Source organism: Gopherus flavomarginatus, chromosome 3, assembly GCF_025201925.1.
Source record: "Gopherus flavomarginatus isolate rGopFla2 chromosome 3, rGopFla2.mat.asm, whole genome shotgun sequence".
Lineage (NCBI taxonomy): Eukaryota > Metazoa > Chordata > Testudines > Testudinidae > Gopherus > Gopherus flavomarginatus.
The window spans coordinates 37,523,071-37,540,886 of NC_066619.1; the positions used below are offsets into that span (position 1 = coordinate 37,523,071).

At 39.3% G+C, this 17,816-nt stretch overlaps 1 long non-coding RNA gene across 1 annotated transcript in view; it reads right to left on the reverse strand.

Annotated features, from left to right (window-relative positions):
• LOC127048073 (uncharacterized) overlaps window positions 1-17,816 on the reverse strand; it is a 49,516-nt gene that overhangs the window by 25,258 nt on the left and 6,442 nt on the right. Inside the window, exon 2 of the long non-coding RNA XR_007773553.1 lies at window positions 652-955. This is a non-coding gene — a long non-coding RNA (uncharacterized LOC127048073). The remainder of the gene's footprint in view (window positions 1-651; window positions 956-17,816) is intronic.

Below are 17,816 nucleotides of genomic sequence, written 5' to 3' on the forward strand. Positions count from 1 at the left end.
CCCATTTAAACAAGAGCATATATTGTTAGGAAAAAAATCCTATATTGATTTAAAAACTGCCAGTGATAGAGAATGCACCACAGCTCTTGGTAAGTTTTCCAATAGTTAATTGCCCTCACTGTTAAAAATGTACACCATATTTTCAATCTGAATTTGTCTATCTTCATCTTTTTTCGGAGATTAAAGATCCCTTTATCAAATATTTTTTCTCCCTGTAGGTACTATTATACTATAATTAAATCACCCCTTAACCTTCTCTTTGTTAAGCTAAATAGATTGAGCTCCCTGAGTTTCCTACTATAAGGCATGTTTTACAATCCTCTAATCATTCTCGTGGCTCTTCCCTGAACGTTCTCCAGTTTATCAACATTCTTTCTGAACATGTTCAGAATGTTCCTGTTTTGTGTCTCTTACAGTAGATATTTCCATTGCTTTTGAGAATCAGAGCTGTCAAGGGCACTCTAGGTGAGCAACAGGGACAGGGACATACCTATATTAAAGAAGTCAAATTAATTCTAAAATGTATCAGGAACCTTCCTTTAAATTTTTAAATGTTAGGGTCAAATTTCCAGAGAGAGATATTAAGGGGCCATGCACAATTGAATGCACGGTTGATATAACTGCATATACAGCCTCCATAACTGATGGTACAGTACACTGTAGAACTGATAAATGAAATTGTTTTCAATTGTTCACTTTATTAATGTAACTTCTGTTCACCATTCACTACACTTGCCTATACTGTACCTTCTGTTCCATATTGTAATTCAAACCCCATTTTAAAACACTCACTCCATTTTGTAAAAGCTTCCTCCAACCTTCATTTTTGCAAACCCTGCTGTAATCTTATTAGTTTAGTTTAGAAGTGTGAATGAGGTATGTATGAATGATGGAATCAACCTCCAGCCCCAGTCTGTCCTGATGAGATAAAGTTCAAATACCAACAGCTGAAGACCTAGACAACAGCCCTAAACAAAGTAAGAAGCATCCACCCTGAAAAGAAAAGGACAACAGAACAACAGAAGGAAGATCAAAGCCAGGTCCAAGGCTGAAAGTCACGCCTGCAATTGATGGGTGATCAATCTAAACCCAGAGGCAGTGTGACACAGCAAGACCTATAGACTTTGAATCCAAACTAAAAGCCTATAAAAAAGAAGGGTGAGATGAGAGGCTCTGGGTAACATTCTGCTGCCAACATGGAAGAACATCGGTACCTGCCCAACAGAGATCCAGCTCAGCCTTGTGCCCAGCTTTCCTGGCCAGTTAGCTGCCACAAGCTACGAACCCAAGCTGCAAAATCAAGCCATGAACTTAAGCTATCTTCAGGACTGGTAACTATGCAGCAGCTGCAGAACACCTGATGAATATGGGTGTGTGTGTGTGAATGTGTGTGTGTGTGTGTGTATAGGTATTAGGTATAATGTGCATGTGTGTGTGTGTGTGTGTGTATAGGTATTAGGTATAATGTGTGTGTATAAGAATTAAGATATTAGTTATTAGTCATAAATTGTTATCACAATAAATGTGACAAATGTCTTGTCCCCTTTAATAAGACCCTCCTGGTTTTTATTGGTCTAATATAATTGGTATAACAACACCTTTTTGTGTGCTGATCTCAGACCTCTCTATCTGAAAATATGGCCCTAGAAATTTTGGCTCAAGTGAGAAACTCTTTATATGCATTGGTTAAATCTTTTGTCCAAGTTTTCCTTTCCCATACATTGTAATTCAAGATTTGAGATACAAATGGTGATAGAGACATAGGAATTGCTGTACTTGATCCAACCAGTGGTCCATCTAATCAAATATTCTGTCATTCATTGAGGCCAATACTAAGGGCTTCAGAGGAAACTATCACACCCTATAGAAACACTGTAGTTGTAAAAGAGAAATTGATGTTATGCGTTTCCATTTCCAACTAAGCCATTTAAAGTTCTAAGACGGAGAGTGGGGACTGATTGACAGTATATTGATCCAGATTTGGGGCATATTATATTCAATCCTGAACCAATGCCAAAAATGCACTGCCAAATCAAAACACCAGTGACAACGTTAAGGTCCAATATCTTGCGAACCAACTGTTTTAGAAACAGATGCTATATACAGCATGATAGCTGCAAAACCATGGCAGGTCATTAGATAACAGACCCTTACAATGATCACTAGATTCTGATTAACATCTTTCTCTTTTTATTCCTCCCTTACTTCAATTCTGATTTGATTCTAACAGCTGCTTTCTCAAAAATGTCTGGAAATAAAACCAAACACTGTATAACATTTGGAACACCTTTCAAAACTCTACCTTTTCAGCATTAACCTCTTGACTCCAGCAACTGGTAAGACATCAGCTGTTAAATCATGTCACAACTGAAATGCGGAAAAACATGAAATGATAATAAGCATAATATTTTAACTGTTTGGTTTGATATCTTGCCAGCTGCCAGGACTTAGCCAGCTTGTGAAGGAAGAGTATAAATGCTTTCGGGACCAGCACACTTTTCCAAGCTTTTGTCCTAGACCAGTGATTAGGAGAAAAAATTAAAAACCCACTTGACCCTTAACTATGTGTAAGACACTGAATTGTGAATGAGGGCTATTGCCAATCTATTTATGCATTACTGTGGTGTCTTAAGGAAGTTGTTGTTTGGATGCCTTATGCTCCCATTCTCCTCTATAGGCTGGCATTCTAATCAGACTACTTCTCCCATGATGTATAATGGTATCCTCTCTTGGCAGTCACATGGCCCCAGTGCATCATGGGAAATGAAGATTCCAGCCCATAGAGGAGAACACGGCAGCATGAGACACCTGAACTTCAACTACCCATGAGGTACTGCAATGCATTTCAGAATCAAACTATTTTCATTACTGGTGAAGACTGATTTTTGTTCCTCCAGTTCTCAGGCCTTCAGGATTTTTTTTTAAAGGAATTTTTCCCAGGAAAGTAGAAACTTTTCAGGAAAACATTTGTTTAGCTGGAAACCCAGTTTTCTGTCAAAACAATTTCAAAGGCAATTTTTTTACCAGCCTTCATTTTAGCCACTGCAGAGCAGCACCTCGACAGCTGAAGTACCAGGAGGTTTTGGTTTTGTGCCTCATGGCTGACACCTCCTCAAGTTCCACAGCATGAGGGGGATTATCTCAGTGCCAAGTCCCTCCAGGGCCAGTGCAGGTGGAGGAAGGCCCAGGGCTCCCTATTCCTCTCAGCTCTCTTTGGAGTGGCTAGTACCCGAGGAGTTAATAAAAGGGAGCAGACTCTGTGCTCAGGAGTTCACCTGAAGAACAGCTCTGTGTAAGCTTGGAATTTTGTCTCTCTCACCAACAGAAGCTGGTTCCAATACAAGGTATTACAGTAACCTCACCCACCTTGTCTCTAATATCCTGGGACCAACACAGCTACAATAACACTTAATTCACAGAAACATCTTAGCTGCACTCAGAGGATGGAAGACAAGGAATGACCTCCTGGTGTGGGAAAACAAGTTGCAAAAGGCTTGGGGGAAGATGTCCATATGATAAAATGATTGGAACTGCAGCAGATGGTGCGAACAGAGCAGAGGACTATGCATACTAATTCTCACCATGGCTTCGTATTTTAGATGAACAAACAAGGCAGTTCTTTTCAGCAGGCCAACACAAGTAAGGCCCAGGTCTGGTAGGCTTTGTACAGACCAGGAGCTAGAGACAATGCAAATATTATTATGAATGACATCTGTCATATTCACATAGCAGTATTCATTCCAGGATTTCACAGTGATTTAAAAATCACTTTATTGAGCTTTGGAGAACACTAGTGTGGTAGATATGTGGTATTATGGTGTAGTCCATATTATAGAGTGATAAACCGAGGCAGAAAGAGATTAAGTGTCACAAGGGAAGCAACTGGCAAATGCGGGATTTAAAGTTAGGAGTACTGATTTCCCCATCCTCCGTTTTAATCACTAGAAAGCCCACCTTCCAACCCTCATCCCATACAGCTAGATCAAGAACTACTTTTGATCTATCAATAATACAGTGGGTCCCTGGTATACGTCGGGGTTGTGTTCTTGAAAAGGGCTATGGATACTGAAATGACATATACTGGGGACCCACTGGTACAGCAGTGGTGTCCCTAGGAGGGGACACTTAGATGTGCCCCGGGTGGGTGGGCTATGATGGGGGGGGCAGAGGGGTAGTAACTGTAGTAGTTATTATTTAACATTTACATTGTGTAGTGCCTACAGCTACGTTAAGCTCCATTGTGCTAGGTGCTGTACAAACACATAATAAGTGACAGTCCTTTCCCCAAAGATCTTATAATCTTCAAGTGTGTCTACATGGTGAGGTAATGCACACTACAGGTTGTGATTTCCAAAGTTCATTGATGTGTGCTGCACATTCAGTGGCCCATGTAAACCCTACTGGTGCAAAGTAAAAAGTTTCCTAGTGCACTTTAATGTTGTGCACAGTACTACTTTAAATGGCATGAAGGGACTTTTAGCATGGACCAGCAGGATCTCCATGGATCAATTAAAGTGCAACATGTTAGGGCACTTTAGAAACCATATCCCTATAGTGTGCATTACCCTACCATGTAGACATACCCTAAATTGTATGGAATATATTCAGTGTACACCTGTTGCAATTAAATAGCCAGCCTCTAGTCACCATCCACTTAGTGACTCAGTTTTCCCACCTGTAAACTGGAATAAATGATACTGACCTCCTTTGTACAGCATTGTGACCTACTGATAAAAATGCTGCATAAGAGCTAAGTATTATTATTATTATCACACTGTGGTATCAGAGATTTTGCCATATAATAACTGTTGATAAACATTTTTAATGGCAGTATTTTAAAAAAATGTGCATTAGTTTAGTGGGGTAAGCACTGCAAATCCAGAATTATTTTAATGTATACATTGCTACAGGAGCCAAATTCTCTGCCAACATAACTTCATTCAGCAGAGAATTTAGCCCAAAGTACAGAAAATCTGTTAACTCATGATGTCCTGTTGGATAGTCTTTTATCCCAATTAAACTTCTGACAACAGAAGATGCAATTATTTTTATAGCGCTGCAGAGATCCTGTCACATCACGGTAGATTGTAGAGGAAGCACTATCTGCTCTTGGATAAGGACTCAACCTGCTGCCTAAGGGTCAGCTGTAAGAGACCCAGAACAGCAGTATACGAGTATGCGACATGGAAGGAGCAAACTGACAGTCACATGAAGCAATAGCAAAGCATTCCATCATTTACATATGCTTTCCTCAGGTATCCAAGGTAAGGAAGAATTGAAAAGTGTTGTCCTACAAGCATACAGAACCAGGAACAGACTGAGACATGAAGATCTAAGTTCCACTAAATCACCTGAAGGCAACATTACAATTAAGCATAATTACTGTCCCCAGTAGGCAGGAGTTATTACCATTAAGTGTCACTGGGCTTAAAATAGAGATGGCAAAACTGGGGATGGCTTTGTTTTTGCAAACCTCTTTTGGTCAGGTTTTGTTTTGGAAAGGGTATTTTGAATCCAGATCCCATTTTATCTAGATCCCAGGACTATGGACAATGATTTGGTTGAGATAAATATTTTCATTTTGGGTTTCATGGGAAACCCATGAAATAAGTTTGCACCAATTAAGGCTCGGTATTTAAGCATTAATCAGTGGGATTACTCACATGCTTAAAGTTAGGCACATGCTTTGGTACCTTGGTATATGTGGATTTCTATGGTTTATGCTGTAATCAAATAGTTACTAAAACTGCCTTGTTGCACTTTATTTATGGTTTCATAGAAATATACCACATGTTCAGTAAAACTGGGGAAATCACCTGGCCTCGATTACTTTAATGGGCTCAGTTGTCTAGTCACCCTGCCAAAACAACATAGCCAAAGGAATGTTAATGTCTCTGACCTAACTATTTTCATGGTTGCAACACAGTGTTACCACTGAAATAATTCCAATGATATGTTCAAAGGAGTGGGGTGGTGCTATTTCAAAATCTCCCTGACCATATTCCTACCTTCAGTCATACCTCTGGGAAAACTGCAGTGCTAACTTCTGGAACCCCACCCCAGAGTACTTACACCTAGATATAATAATAATAATTAAAGTATAAAAATGGCTTTTCAACACTGACACATGATGCATTACAAGCTATGCAAGTTTCTTTTATTTCTTAATAATGGAAGTCTCCTAGCCTGTGTAATAGGTTAAAAGGAGCCTGGGACCAGGTGATAGCAAACAGTAGAAATGCTGGTTGCTCACCTTCAATACTAATGTGTACTCAGATCAGGTGGCATTCGTGCAACACAAAAGCAAAATACTAAGTCATCTTGGGAAGGTTGAAAGATTTACGAGGGGGTATAATTTGCTATGCGAATTCTCTAGGATCTCATCTGTTGCTGCAAAGGTATCATCTATTTCAGTGGTTTTCAACCCTTTTTTGTTTGTGGACCCCTAACAAATTTCAAATGGAGACCCCTTTGGAAATCTTAGACATAATCTGTGGCCCTCCAGGGGTCCATAGACCACAGATTGAAAACCACTGATTTACCTGAAGCATAGAGAAGCCAGGGGAATGAATGGATCTAGCTCCCAGATCACTGACTGGTTTGCAACTGGAATTTATTTTATTTATTTATTTATTTATTTATGTATTTGGTGAACGGAAGCCAGTTTAACTTTGAAACCAGCCTAACAGAGGTTCCTATTAAGGTGTCTTTCATAAATGGTCTATAAAGGGTTAATAAATGACCCCAAATTGTTATAAGGTTGTTACAGACATGAGCAGTATGTGCTAGATATGATTAAAACACACCAGGAACAGGTGTTACGGAGGGTTATAAGCTATGGTTATAAACAAACTGTTGACATGTGGGACTCTATGACAATTGAATACCTGTTTATTAAAACATCTATTAACCATTTATTAGCACTTTATAAAAAACTGTTTATAAATGGAGACCATGTAATATGTCACCAAAGTGGGATAAATATAGCAAGGTCTGCACCAGGGAAGAAAGGTTGCAGTTTCTTCACAAACTGTAGATGAAAAAAGTCAGTTGAAGACACTGCTGCAACCTGAGACTCCTGTAGGACACCCTAGGACATTGCAAAACAAATGGGGAATGCAGGTGCTCAGAGCCTGTTAGCATTTGGCACCATATTTGAAAAGGGTAAAGATAAAACCAATAAGCTGTGGACACAACTTCTTCTAATAACACTGCACAGTTTATAATTTATTATGGAAGCGCTACTGATGACCTGAAAGGCTGTGTGCATTATTTCGATGCTTATTCCCTTTATTTTTTAACTAGGAATGCTATAATTTGGGCAGGCAGTTTCAACTAAAATGTCATCCAGCTTTTTAGCATGTGTATTTGTTTGTGACACACAGAAAATGTCTTTTTGATTTCTCAATACTCAAATGAAGAGATATTTACCAAACAGCATAATAGAGGTTTGATTGAGAGGCTAAATCACCCTATTAGTTCTGAGAGGTGGTGATGAGGAGAGTTTAAGCCCACCCAAGCAGCCATTTGATTATCTCCAAGATTACTGACAGTTTTCTAAAAAGTTCCTTACTAATTACCTTTCAGATTTATTACCGTCCAAGTAAATAATGCAAGGTGGGGTTTTGGTTTTTAACGTGAGTGCATTTACCAAAATAGATTCTTACCCAAGGGAGAAAAATTATTCCAACTTATCAAACAAATATAAACTCAACACCAAAATGCATATACTGTAATGTATATTCACTGGGTGATATTCATCCCTGTGCAGAGCATTACACAAGGCCATGCACCACTTACGTCCTCAAAACAGATCTTAAGTGAGACTTGAGTTGTGCAAGTGCCTTGACTTTTGCCCTCTTAACTTGGGGGTGTTTCAGCCTTTAAGAATGGTGAAATATGCATGCAGAGATTTTTAAATATTTGCCTTACTTATATGAGTCTATGTTTTTTATGTTGTTGCTCAAAAACAATGTTTAGACAATGGTATGATCACTGTTACACAATAAAAGCCAACAAACGCCAAGAAACTCAAAGGCTGCAAACCAGTCTGTAAACATCAGGGGGCCTGAGTTAAGGAAAGTCTGTCTGAACTTTGACTTTTTGTCAGTTCTCTGTGTGTGTGTTCACCCTTCAATAAAGCATAGGTGGTTGTGACATGCAGCTTTTGTCTGGTAATAGATTCTCTCCCCTCTCCCCAGCAACTGTTTGTCTGTCTTTCCTGTGCCATCATCTGCCACTACACCCATTATTATGGACATGGTGACTCTGAAACCCTAAAGTTGCGTGACTGGGAGCACTGAATTAGGCATTGATTATGTCAAGGGCTACACACCTCCTGCAAGACACTGAGCACCCTCAATTCCCAGGGGACTTGAGGGTCTCAGCTCCTTGTAGGGTCAGGTCTTCAAAGTAATAGGAGAGAAGCAGGAAGGATTGGGCTTTTAATCAACTGCCCCATTCCTCTAAATCTATAGCAATTACTCCATAAATAAGGTAGAAAGGAAGGGAAAAGAGGAACAGGAAGAGGAAAATAATGACAGCAGACAACGAAGTGATACCAGATACTTGCTTTCTCTCCTGAACTAAAGACTATAATGCAACCCTGAGAGGTTTTAAAAATTCAGTAGCAAAAGAATAGTTGTATTACTTACCTGGATGCAAATTATGCTCACCTGCTTACAAACTGTTGTCATTTTTGTTTATGCGATACAGAGCTCCTGGTTAATGATTCTAATTAGTATCAGGAGCAAAACAATTTCCTGGCTCCATGGTTATTATTTACATATCTGAATGTAAGGAAGGAATGTTTCTTGTAGGTGCATGCACAGCAACTTCAGCATGCGTAATGCCTGGGAACTAACAAACCTTAAGCTTCACGTTGGATTAAACTAAGTGGTTCTTCCAGGCTGAGATAACAACATAGTTGTTTATAAATATAGGGTGACCAGACAGCAAATGTGAAAAATCAGCACAGGGGGTGGGGGGCAATAGGAGCCTATATAAGAAAAAGACCCAAAAATCGGGACTCTCCCTATAAAATTGGGTCACCCTATATAAATAGAACAATGGATTCATATGAGAAAAATGTTTGATGTTTTCTACTTAATTGTTCTCAGGCAGCTATTCTTGCAGTCAGTAACAGGAAGACATGCAAAAATCTTGTCCAGACCAGCATTAAACTGTTGTGATAGCTTTTGATGGAGAACAGATAAATACAACTAAACTGGTATATTTACTTGGAATCATTCTGTCTTGTTTCTTTCTTTGCCTTCATTTTGATTTTGTGGGTGAATTTTCTGATCGTGGGAGACAGACTACAGAGCACTGGCTGGAGTGAGGCACAGCCTAGGCATGTACTATGCAAATTGCTCAACACAGTTCTAACAATGCAGCTAATTCTGAGCCTGCCACACCCGTGTGATTCCGATCCCGGTTGTCCTTTGAACAGAGACTTCAAAATTGTGTGGTGGTTTTGCAATCTGACTGCTGGCCAAACAGACACCAGCATGAGATTAGACTCTTGACTTTGTCTGAAGCATGATTTGGTCTCAGGCCTCCACAGATGCACTAAGATACTATGCAATCCCTCTCTTCATGCTGGTTGTTTCTTTGGACAGGTGATGAGGGCAGAAGACAGGAGCCTAATTAAGCTTTTTAGGTTGGAAAGGAGATCTAAGTTTTCCATGTGGGTGTGAGCCTCTGGATGATTCTGACTTGGAAATGGGATATGTAGCTTTCACTTCTAGATCACTGGCTCATATTAAACTGAGTCAGCTGTGATTAGAAGATGATACAGTGAGAAGGCTGATGGAAAATGGGTTGAAGTTGTCAGTAGATTTGGCCCATCACTACTTAGAAAATATAATTAAAAATAAAACACATGTGACCATTGGCAGCAATGGTGGAGCTGCACTGATGCTAGGCCAACAGTGGGAGAACTCCCTAGAATTCTCAATCTATATTGATATAGAAGGATAAAAGCACAGTGTTTAGTGTAAGTTTTTGGTAAGCAGGGACAAGAAGGAATGATAGGGACACCACTGTAGAAAATTATATTTCATATACAGAGAGCGACACAATATACAAAAATCAAGAACTGTTTCAGTGCCAATTGTTTTGTTTGTCAGGAAAGGTCTGAGCAGCTTAAAAAAGCTCTTTAGATCCTGCACTTGGATAAACACAGGAAGATTCTTGCATCCCCCAGTACTGAAGCTTTAGAATGGAAACCTCCTCTCAACTTTAATTACTATAAAATATTTCCTGTCAAACTAGAATAATATTTTAAAACATTGTTCCTGGCTTTGAATTCTAGGGCCTACCAATCTGAAAAGTGTTCTAGGTTCTGTTCTACTCCCATCCTATGTGCCATAACATCTATTATCTTGTCAAGCACCCATGGAAATTAGGCACATTATTTAGATCCCGTTTAGATTTTCATGGTTGTTGTAAAGAAAGAAATAGTCTGCAGGCAAAAGGGATAAAGGAGAAAGTCCCCTCCCACTTCCACACTTATCATGACTCATGAGGTTACTATATTTTAATATGTTTCATTTTCTAGCTTCTATTTGACTATAAGACTAGTGACATCAATTATTTCATAAAACATTTCAAAGCCTAATTTCTATCAACTGAACCACACAAAAAAGTACCTTCATTAAATTATAGGTTGATGAGTATTATTACTAACTACTTCAGTGTTGCTTCATGTACCTCATAGCAAAATGCACAGCCAGTCCTGCCCCATATACCAGGCACATTACTCTTGAACTGGCAACACCCCACTTCAAAGACTGTAGCCACTTTTCACTGCACCAGAAGCCAGCAGAGAAAGGGTTAATATGCCACATGATGCTTTGGGTTTGTAGTCCTTTCCAAGTATTTGGTAACCATGCTGTGGGATGACTGGTAGAGATGGAACTTTTGCTGCATCTACTGCTGCAATATTATTATTTCTCTGAGACTTTTTATATTTGGTTTGTGACATATTCACCACCTAAATTGCACTGCTGGAGTCTCCTACACCTTATTGATGACAAACTTAAGGGGGAAATACAAAGAGGACCAAACCCAAAATGATACAATTATATTTAAAGCAAATTTCAAGCTAAGAACTCAAGTTGGGCAAAGGGAAAGAGGCAGGTTGCATGCAGTCATTTTGCAGACTTGCCCTCTAACCCCAAAATAATCAGCATGACTAAATGCAGATGATCTATCATTCAAAGGTAGAGAAGGAAAGGGGCTAATCTGCCCAACAAATATCTCCTTTGAAGAGATACTAGAAGCATGGTAGCTGCACAACTGAATCTCCAACAGCAAGGAGAAACTGGCACTGTGAGAGTTAGGGAGGAGCTGTGAGATCTCACCTTTGTGGGCGTTACACCTCAGAAAAGCTTTTATTTTGAAGGAACACTGGTGCTTGGCTTGCTTTAGTGTTCCCTTTTCTGCTGCCAGAGAGAGTAAGAGAGACTGGAACTAATACTGCAATGGCTTACACTGTGTGCAGCCTCACTGGGACAAATTCTGCTTACCCTGCTCCTTCCCTGGATTTGTCCCAATCACGCTAACATCCTGATGGCCTCTGAACTTCACTGTCTGTGGCTGCTCTGCAATAATAATAATAAAAAAGGAAGTCACTTGAAAATGTACAGCTCCCTGTGCTTCTAATCAGAGCCTCCCAGCTGTGTGTTGACTAAGTCTAGACAGCACTCCAATAATTGTGGGGTGATCATCACTGGTTTGAAGGTCTTCAATGAATTGCCAGAAAAGAGGCCTATAGATATATATATAATTTACATGCGATTCTAAGCTTTTTTGTGGAGTTTTTGGTGTTTTAACCCAGCTGTTGGAAGTGTTTTCTGCTACTTACCTACTTCATGGCATCGTTACGAGGATTAATTAAAAGAGACATTTAGATTTGGTGTTAACATCTAAACTCTCACCGTACAAACCCCAATCTCAATATAAATATTTCCAGGAATGCATTTTTAAAGCTTCATACGTATATGCAAACATTCCTCCTGTACCATCTGCAACCTCAGACACAATCAGCATTGTACTAGTAGAGTGGCTCTCAAACAGTGACCCTCAGACTTTTCGTGGTCCTCAGTTCAGGTGTGGGTTCACAAACAACTGGGCTGGGCAACTGGTGTGGCTCTTCCCCCTTCTTTCCTGATGCTAAAGTGTATGAAGAGAAGCTAAAAATATAAATACATTCCTAATGTTATCTTTTCCGTGTAAGCAATATCTGTGGTTTGCACAGGGATATTAGGTGATTGTGAATAGAAGGTGCACAGACGATAAATCTGTCTATTATGATATGGGACAAACTAGCAGGGGCATGTGCAAGGAAGGGCAAGCAGAGGTACACTCCCTACCCAATCAGTGGGGGCTCTGAATAACTATGGGACAGGGAGAGCGAGATCCTCCAGCCCTTGGGCCATGGAGGGAGATCCGGATCCTTCGGCTGCTGGGGAAAGCCAGCTCCACTGTCCCCGGGGCTGAGGCGGGGAGAACCAATTCCTCCAGCTGCAGGGGGCACAGAAAGTGCTCCTCCAAAAGGGGCAAATTTGTATTCCTATGCACACTCCTGCACTGTAGACTTCGATGATCACTGTACTAGTGCATGAAAACTAGAGTTAAAGGCCAGGTGCTCCCCAGCAATGGAAAGAGCAACTCTGATCTAAAGCCAGCTCCCTTTGTGAATGGGAATCCTCCAGTGGCATAGATCCCTCTGACCACCAGTGCTGGGGCCATAGCTGGGGGAAGGGAATGATGCTTGGGGGCCATGGGCAGCTGGTGTAGATTAAAGCCTCCTTCAGGCAGTTCTAATCTGTGTCTGGGATGGCCCAGAGCACCACTCTAGCCCTAGGACTGAGGAAGCACAAAGGCGGTTTACAGCAATTTCTGAAACCTTCCCCCATGCCACGTTGCACAAGAATCCCTTGCTTGCAACTCAAGATCCAGTCATCATTATCCAAGTTGGGTGAAATGCAAAAAGTAAACAAATAGCATCAATTGTGAAAAGTAAATTACTTTCTTACAACGTTCCTTTTTAAATTAATAATCTAAGATGTTATACCAGTAACAGGTAGAAAATTTGTTTCATTTAAAATAATTATGGTTTATCTTTAATAGATCAAAGCCCTTTGAAGATTAAGGGTGCTATATAACTGAGGAGTAGTACTATTGCAGATAATCATTGTATAGTAAGGTCTTTATCACCCTTGACTCAGAGCTAAAGGGCATAGTCTCATTTCTTGTATGTGAATTCCAGCCCTCTTATATGACCAACTTTCTGCTATAGGAGGATGTTTCAAATTACAAAGGCAAAAACGAAATTTGAAACTGCTAAATACTTAATATCTTTTACTACTTAACAGCCAAATGGTGTTGTTTTCAAACATATTTGTCCCAAATTTCAATCCAGTTCAACCTCTCATGATTGAACTATGAAATCCTTAAAAAAAAAAAAGTTTATACGAAGTTGGTCTGGCCCTGGCAAGCATTTATTGAGCTCATAATGCAGTTTAGCTTTTCTTTCTTGAATAACAGATATGCAGCACAATCAGTTATTATCTATTCTAAAACAAACATCTCCTACAAAAGGTGATTGATGTTGACCGTATCACTGTATATCATAAACCAGAGACAAATTCTGTGTATCTGATAATAAGGTTGTGACGAAAATAACTATTGCATTTCTGACATTCTGAGAGTGTCCAGCATATTTGATCAAGTCAGTTTCACGCACCTTCTTTAATGGCCCTCTCTCTCAGTCATCCTTAAGAACACAAGTCTCCACATACCAAAAGAAAGAGAACTGAAAAGTACTGCATTCCATTTGCCTTTGATCCTAAAGGATTCTCTATTTTCCACTCCAATGCTGGGATCAGATATTTCTTCTGTAGTGGGAACACAATGTCTGCTTTCCTTAGTTATCTTCAGAATAGTACTTCAATCAAAGCAGACAGGGGCACACACATACATAAGGAAGCAAGCTCTGGACATATGATCCATATGAACTAAATGAGAAGAGAAGAGAAATGTTTATTTCCTTATACTATTCCCCATACCAATGTGGACCCCAGGAAGGGGACACAGAAGTCAGAGCACAGTTGAATCCCATCTGAAACCATGTGAGTAGTGTCACTCCAATGTGGGCCCACGTTCCAGGTTATTAATTCTGGGGGGTTGAGAATCTGCCACAAACCTGTCCAAAAATGGGCCATAATTGGATTTGGTAACAAAACTGTGCACATTCTATATGGTTGCATGTATCACAAAAGTTTTTCACTTTTCCACATGCGTCCTGAGAGCTGGAATATAAACTCAGGTTTACGTAGGTGAAATATTAGTGCCACCTAGCCACCAGTGGTCACATTCATGAAGGGGACACTGACATGAATTGGACTTAGGAAATAAGTGGCAGCTAGTCCTGACTGCAAATTAATTGTTTGATTAAAATATAATTAATTTAGTGAATGATGTTTGTCCTCCAGAAAGCTCAGTTGGTGGATGTTCTAGATTGAAAAGAATCATTCCATAAATGAATTATATAGTTATAGTTTAGGGTGGAGGAGGCAGAAGAGTTTGGTTTCTTTGTTTTAAAACTGGAATTATTATTAGCCTTGTATTAAGACTCAACTCTGCAAGCAATTACAACCAATAACAGAGCTTGCTACAAGTGAAGAGGTCTTTAATGCACTGAATTACCTCAGTGAGAAGCAGTAAGTGGGCACTAGTAAGTGCTTGCAGGGTTAGTTCTTTAGACTGGGTTCTCCAAGAAAGCCTAAGAGTCCTGGTTGCCTAACTTCAGTAGGACTGGGGTTCTGACTCAGGCATCTTTGAAAATGGTGGCCTTTGTTAACTATATTAAGGTTACCACCTTTCCTTCTTAAAATATTCTTCTTAGAAGTAAGAAGTGGCATGCAGGCAAGTGCACAAGAAGAAAATATTTTAATATGCAGTGGCTACAAGATCAACTTCCTTAATGGAGATGGTGCACATTGAGACCATTTTTTTAATATTATTATTATTTATTTTAACTGTACTAAATGGCACCCGAGAGGAATACTGTATGGTTCTGTAGTATAAAGAATTGTACTAATCTTTAAATGTAATGCTGTTCATTTGGCACCAATTCAACTTTGATTGAGGTTTGTGAAAATATCTTTCCATGATTTACATTTAACAGAGTTCATCCTTGATCTACCAAGGTATACATGCTCTTATTGAAAATATAAATTACCTACATCTTTTAGAAACGTCAATGACAGTATTATTTGCCTAATTAAAAATCATAATTCCGAACCTCTACTGTATGCACGTGTTCCCTCCCCACTCTGAACTCTGGGGTACAGATGTGGGGACCTACATGAAAGATCCTCTAAGCTTATTTCTACCAGCTTAGGTTAAAAATTCCCCAAGGCACAAATCCTTTCCTTGTAGTTGGATGGTATTGCTGCCACCACCAAGTGATTTAGATAAAAATTCGGGGAAAAGGGCTACTTGGAGTCCCTGTTTCCCCAAAATATTCCCCCAAGCTTCTTCATCCCCTTTCCTGGGGAGGCCTGAGAATAATACACTAACCAATTGGTTACAATGTGAGCACAAACCAAACCCCTTGGTTTTTAGGACACTGAAAATCAATCAGGTTCTTAAAAGAAAAATAATATTTTTTTTAAAAAAAGTAAAAGATTCACACCTGCAAAATCAGGATGGAAAGTAACCTTACAAGGTAAATAAAAAGATTTAAAACACAGAGAATTCCCTTCTGACTCTGCTTTCCAGTTACAAAACAGGAATGAAATTACCTCTTAGCATAGGGAAAATTCAGAAGCTAAAACAAAAGGTAATCTAACGCATTTCCTTGCCTTACTTACAATTTTTGTAATCTTAGATGCTCATTTTAGGTATATTTCCAGGAGAAGTTTTTTCTGCCTGGACCCTCTCTCCATTCAGAGAGGGAACAAACAAAGAGAGCACAAACAAACACCTCCGCCCCGCAGATTTGAAAGTATCTTCTTTCTCCATTGGTCCTTCTAGGTTAATTGAACTGATTAACCCCTTACAGGTAAGGCCATTCAGTATAGCTGCCTTGTGTATATTTATGGCAGCACATAAACTACCTTCAGGGCATACTGGTGCTTTTTAGTTTGTTCAGATAGTTTTCTTTTTTGTTTGTTTGTTTTTGTTTAATTTATATATAAATAGAATGGAAAAATACAAGAACTGAGAGGTGAATGACAGCACTCTAATTATAAGAGAACACAACACTGCAAACAGTGTATAGGGTGAGAAGCTGGGCTCATAAAATTCATGTGATGGAAATCAATTCTATCTTTTAAGCAGAAAATCCCTTACAAGGTAACAAATTCTATCATTTATCTTTAGGTTTTATATATGCCCATTACTGAGTGTTGTATCAAGTGTCTTGCCAGCAAGCAATAAGGATTATCCACAACAGGAGGTAAAAAATAAATTAATCCAAAGCCACATGACCAAAGGAACCGTTGGCTAGGTTGGTGAACTAAGACGGCATAAAGTCATGGAAAGGGAAGGGAGGAGGACCTAGAAGGAGCAGGTTGTTACCTTGGTGAGTGTATTGGAAGGTGGCAAAAGACAGACTGGAGGGGATCAACTATGAGGATGGAAGAGAGGAACTGGAGTAAGGACAAGTTTTAAGCGTTTAAAAAGAGCTGGCTGAGGAGCTCACTGGACCATTAATGATGATTTTCAATACGTTTTAGGACATCAGGGTAGTTGTAGAACACTGGAAGAAAGCAAATGTTGTGCCAATGTTTAAAAAGGGAAGATAGGATGACCCAGGTAATTATACGCCTGTCAGTCTGACATAGACCCCAAGGAAGATAACGGAGCAGCTGATACAGGACTTGAGTAATAAAGAATTAATGAAAACAATATAATTAATGCCAATCAGTATAGATTTATAGAAAATAGATTCTACCAAAATAATAATTATTATGAGTTTACAAGTTTGGTTGATAAAGGTAATATTGTTGATGTAATACACTTGGACTTCTGTAAAGTATTTGATTCGCAACCGCATAATATTTTGATTTAAAAAACTAGAATAATATAAAATTAACACAGCACATATTAAATGGATTAAAATTTGGCTAATTGATAGAACTCAAAATGTAATTGTAAATGAGGAATCATCTAGTTAGCTTGGTAAACTGGCTGCAAACAAGCAATATGCATTTAATATGGCTAAATGTAAATGTATACATCTGTGAACAAAGAATGTAGGAGGGGCTCGATCCTGTGAAGCAGTGGCTCTGAAAAAGATATGAGATGGGTGGTTGAGTGGATGATCAGCTAAACATAAGTTCCCAGTGCAATGTTGTGGCCAGAAGACTAAGGTGATCCTTGGATGCCTAAACAGGGAAATCTCAAATAGGAGTAGAGAGGTTATTTTACCTCTGTATTTGGCACTGGTGCTATCGCTGCTGGAATACTGTGTCCAGTTCTTGTTTCCACAATTCAAGTAGTATGTTGATTAAATTGAAGAGACATCACGAGAATGATTAAAGGATTAGAAAACGTGCCTTACAGTGACAAAGTCAAGGAGCTCAATCTATTTAGCTTAACAAATGGAAGGTTAAGGGATGACTAGATTAAAGTCCAAAAGTACCTACATGGGGAACAAATACTTGATAATGGGCCCTTCAGTCAAGTGGAGAAAGATGCAACAAAAGCCAATGTCTAGAAATTGAAGCTTGAAAAATTCAGACTGAAAATAAGGCAGACATTTTTTAAAGTGAGAGTAAGTAGCCATTGAAACAATGTAC